General features: G+C 33.7%; 1 long non-coding RNA gene across 1 annotated transcript; it reads right to left on the reverse strand.

Moving 5' to 3' along the window:
* Positions 1-3,716: 3,716 nt before the first annotated feature.
* Positions 3,717-5,179, reverse strand: LOC110227347. Its single transcript, XR_002331121.1, has 2 exons — positions 4,402-5,179; positions 3,717-4,262 (listed from the first exon to the last, which is right to left on the reverse strand). It is a non-coding gene; the product is annotated as an uncharacterized LOC110227347 (long non-coding RNA).
* Between the last annotated feature and the right edge of the window lie 326 nt (positions 5,180-5,505).

A 5,505-nucleotide genomic window follows, 5' to 3' on the forward strand; every position in this document is an offset into this window, starting at 1 on the left:
ACATTTTTGTGTTATATTATTATATTTATAAACTATAGTAAAATGGATCTTCAAATGTAAAGAAAAAGTAATTATAATTTATTATACAATAAAAAATATGTTTATCTCTGATTTACTACTTATAATCCTCTTTTATTATAATACACTACCTTTATTTATCTCTCTTTAAAACCAAATTTCACTCCGAAAACCGTGCCCATCCACAACCATTAGATCTTAATTTTCAGTTTATTTGGATGGTATCCATATTTTTTTACAAATTTCTTTGCTTTCTAATTGGTTAACAGTTTGTAACTAATTCACCAACGAACCGTTAGATTTTTTTTAGCTCCTACACATCCAACGGCTGAGATTTAACAAGTTAACCACACTTGGGTTAACTGTCCATTTGTTGCGAATGTGTTTTATTGCTTGGTAAAATTATCACTATTATTATGGTTACGATATGATTTTAATTTTTGGTTTAAAATCTAGTGTAGGGTTTAATAGATAGAGGGTAGGGTTTACTATTAAACCTTTAAACCGAAATTTCGTCTCGCTTTAGGTTTATATTGTTGATAAAGTTAGATAACGGCTTGGGTTTAGTAGGTATGGTTAGGGTTTAGTGTTATATATTTATAAGAGGTTAAATTTTGCTTTGGGTTTAGTAGGTAAGGGGTAGGGTTTAATGTTGAACCTTTAAACCAAACTATCGGCTTGGGTTTAGTAGGTAGGGGTAGGGTTTAGTGTTATATACACAAAAAGAGTTAAATATCGGTTTGGATTTATATTGTTGACAAATTATATCGGTTTGGGTTTAGTAGGTAGAGGTAAGGGGTAGGGTTTATTGTTTAGGATATAGGGTTTAGGGTTTATTGTTTAGGATATAGGGTTTAGGGTTTATTGTTTAGGATATAAGGTTTAGGGTTTAGTCTCTATGGTGTAGGGTTTGGGTTAACGGTTTTAAGTTAAGGGTTTAGTATCTATGGTGTAGGGTTTTGGGTTAACGGTTTTAAGTTTAGGGTATAGGGTTTAGGGTATAGGGGTTAGGGTATAGAGTTTAGTATTTAGTCTCTAGGGTTTAGGGTTTAGGGTTTCAGGTCTATGGTTTAGGGTTTAGTATCTATAGTTTAGGGTTTAGGGTTTAGTGTTTAAGATCTAGGGTTTAGTGTTTAGTCTCTAGGGTTTAGGGTTTAGTCTCTAGGGTTTAGGGTTTAGGCTTTAGGGTTTAGGATTTAGGGTTTAGTCTCTTGGGTTTAGGGTTTAGGCTTTAGTGTTTAGAGTTTAGGATTTATTATCTATGGTTTAGGGTTTAGGATTTAGTATTTATGGTTTAGGGTTTATGGTTTACTGTATAGGGTTTAGGGTATACAATTTAGTGTTTAGGGTTTAGTATCTATCGTTTAGGGTTTAGTATCTATAGTTTAGGATTTAGGGTTTAATATTTAGAATTTAGGGTTTAAAGTTTAGGGTTTAGGGTTTAGGGTTTAGGACTCAGTGCTCTATGATTATCAAAATGAGCACTCGTGGTGGTCACTTTTGGATGGACACAAATATTCTGGATATATGTTACCATGGCACAACGATCAGCCTTTTGTGTTTTGGTACAAAGAACACACAAGTTAACACCAAAAACATCGTATCCATGATAATTAGTTCACATAACCCTGTCCATGATGCAATACGCATTACAAATTCTACACAGTTTGTCTTTGCATTGCTAAGAGAACGATGTCCATCGAATATAGTATATGTGGATGATGAGTCATGGGACGTAATCGGAGACATCGATTATGCAACACATCAATTCAACAATTTTCTTAAAGCAACAACAAAATTCAGACTCCAAAGCATAATCACTACTCTAATTAGAGAAACCAAAAGTGAAATAATCAAATGTTTTCTTGTTTCCGCTTGTAGAATATGAAGAAGAAGAACAAGAGACGACACATCAACGAAGTCTTATGGCTTCTCTCTCAAAATCGAGCAAGGTGAGGATATCACCTTCCCTCACTGGTCCTTTAACATTAAACACAATTAGTAAAATCTAAGCAAAATCAGTATAAACCCAGATTATAAATAATTGAAAAAAAAAACAGAGATTGAGTTCAAAAAAATCAAAATCTGAACATATCCACAAAACCACATCCACAAGAGCACCATATATACCAAAAAAAATCCAACTAATCCATAAGCGTATTTAGGTGTTTTTCCAACAATAAAACATATAAATTTACTTGGATCCAAGGACAAACAAGAACATGTTCAACATTGAATCCAAAAACATTTACTTAAAACGAATGAATTGTATCTAGAAATTAAATCAGAAGAAACCCAAAAAATTGTAATCGGTGAGAAAGACAAAGTCAATCTCTTTAGGATGAGCTCGTACATACTAAGATAACCATATGGAGAAGAAATAGAGAGAGTCTCGTCTTTGAAAAATTCGAAGAATTAATGGTCAAACTTGTCAGCTACACTAAAATCTCTCAAATTTACGAATGGACTAAAGACTTAGTTTAATGTTTACACATTTACTCTTTAATTGTGACTATGTTTATAGTTTATTTTTAGGATGGTTTCTAAGTTTGTTAGATTTATTGTAAGAATTTATTATTTGGGGTAACCATATAAGATTGGTTTACTAGATAGGGGTAGGGTTTAGTGTTATAGATTTTTAAAAAGTTAAATATCGGTTTGGGTTTAGTAGGTAGGGGTAGGGTTTAGTGTTTTATATTTAAAAGGAGTTAAATATCGGTTCGGGTTTATATTGTTAACAAAGCTAGATATCGTTTGGGTTTAGCAGGTAGGGAGTAGGGTTTAGTGTTATATATTAAAAAGAAGTTAAATATCGGTTTGGGTTTAGTAGGTAGGGAGTAGGGTTTAGTGTTATATATTAAAAAAAAAAAGTTAAATATCGGTTTGGGTTTAACCTTTAAACCGAACTTTCATCTCATTTTAGGTTTATATTGTTGTTGTGACTGAGACACTAAAGATGGTGGATAGGATTTAGTGTTTAACCTTATTCCACAATAATTCTTTAAATTATATGAACATAACCATAGGAATGATCCTATATTTTACATCTCTTAAATTAAAATGTTTTAGCTCCACAAACAGAGACACGGTGGCGAACATATCTAAACATTGTTCACCAAAATGAAATACAAGAACACCTTATAAGTTGGCGAACATATCTTCGAAGGGTAATAGACGAATTCCTATGGTTGACAATACGCAAATACGCGTTCATATATGACATTTAGGAGTGGAGGTGTATCCATGTAACATCGAACAAATGGATATAGTGTAAGAAATGACGGTGTATCCATCTAGCGGCGACCAAATGGATATGCATTTTAGTGTTTTTTTGTAAACCAAACAATTAACGTTGAGTAGCATTAACAACAGAGCTAAATGAATAACATCATTTGGCCATAGAATCATCTAAAGCTCTAACATCATTTCTTCCACGTCTACTTTTACCATGTTGTCCAACTACATTTGAATGTCCAATTAGTATCCGATTGATTTAATTTTATGGAAGTAATCAATTCTCATTTATTATAGAATGGCGTGGTTTCAGACTTATGCTTGAGAAAGAGAAAGAAGATTTTGCATATTGGATTCTCATGTTCAAAAATAATTATAGAATGGTGGTTTCAGACTTCCATGTTATTCTAGCTAATGAACAAAGTAAAACCAAAGCTAACAAAGAATAATTAAAGTAACAAAAATGAGCAATTCACATCTTCAACATTCATATCTAATCTCATTCCAAGTTCAAGAGATACCACAAGTGATCAAATAAGTCTGTGAAACTTCTTTAAATTCTCATCCATCATCTTCTTGCAGAGTAGCAGTAACGACAAAGCTAAAACAACAACTTCACTTAAAGATTCAAATTCATCTCCATCCACGTTTCTTCATAACCATCGGTGGCTGCACCGCTGTAACATAAGCAGAGGAAGCCTTCATCATTCAAGACTTTGAATAAATCTCCCTAAATCTAAAATGGAAGGAAAAAATTAAGAACCCATGGTTTCTCCGAACGAATTGAAAAAACTGTAGTAAGCCGCCATCTCTTCTTCTTCTTTTTTCTTCTTCTTCTTTCTTCTTCTTCTTCTTCTTCTTCTTCTTCTTCAAGAGAGAGAGAGAGAGAGAGAGAGAGGGAGAGAGAGAGAGATTTATAAACACAAAATAAGTAAGTCGATTGATGAAGTTGCTTCTAAAGAAATGTGACACGTCATCACCGCCTCTCTCATCGTCTTCTTCCAACATATCTGAAACAGTGGAGAGTAAGGGAAGAGGGAGTTCAGATCTGCAACATATCTCGTCGTCTTCACAAACACAATTTCGCTAATATGAATCATATATTTACAAAATTCAACAAATTCTGTTACTAAAATTGAGGAAACAAACCTACAAAAAATCTAAATATAGAGAGGCTTCTCCGTGAAGTAAAATATAGAAGCTACACGATCTTCACAAACTCCATTGTTGCTCTCACCAAACATACTTAGCACTCACAAAATTCCTCAACTCGCCATTTGGACACCGGAATGCTCCGAACCGTTGAATCGGAATGCTCCGAACCGTTGAATCGGAGAGAAACGCAAGCAAAGGCAGAGCGGCGCGAGGTGGCGGCGGATGACAGCGAGTTTCTAAGGAAAGAGAAGCAAAGATCTTCGGGAGATGAGCCCGAGAAGGATTCCCAGTTGGAAGCACAGCCTAATGGTCTTCGCCGGCACTGTTTGAAAATGGACGGAGAATGAAGTGGAGGCATCATCAAGATCTGCGGAGGTTGCCGGCGAGAAGTTAGATCTATTCTCTCATCTAAAGCTTGCCACAAACCGTTAGATCTATTCTCTCTCCTACATATCCAACGGTTGAGAATAAACAAGTTAACAATAGTCGGGTTAACTGTCCACGTGTAGTGAGGGTAAACTGGTATTAATTTTTTTGGAACAGTGAAAAAACTCAAAAAAAAGTACCTACTCCCTCTAATGTGCCTTATATGCTCATAGAAACTCACAAAGTGTCCTGAGATGCAAAAAACTCATTAATTTATAGAGTATTAATTTATAGAGGTTTTACTGTATGTAGAAACTAGAGAATGATTTGGGATACCAAGACCATAGATTTTTTTTTGTTTTTTTTCTTTATCTGAGAAGACATTGTGGCTGCCTTTTTCTTGGCTACATTTCAAGAAAATGTTTAAATGTGTTTGTTAATAAAGTTATTTTCACGTAAAACAATATTTTGAGTTTTGTTCTCATGTTTTGGCAAAGTGAAATTGACCTTTCAGAGAATAGCCAATTGAGCTATTTGAGAACAACTATTCTTGTTTGGTTACGTTTCTTAACTCTTCTACAACCAAACTACATGAAAGAAAAAATGATTATATATTTTTTTTACTTAAACATATAAAATTTTTTAGAAAATCAGAATTTAAAGAAAAAGAAATGAAATAATCCAAGTACAAAGGTGAGCTGCTCTTTATACTAAAATCAAAGGAAATTTTAT

The sequence above is a fragment of the Arabidopsis lyrata genome (genome assembly GCF_000004255.2).
Source record: "Arabidopsis lyrata subsp. lyrata unplaced genomic scaffold ARALYscaffold_6, whole genome shotgun sequence".
Lineage (NCBI taxonomy): Eukaryota > Viridiplantae > Streptophyta > Magnoliopsida > Brassicales > Brassicaceae > Arabidopsis > Arabidopsis lyrata.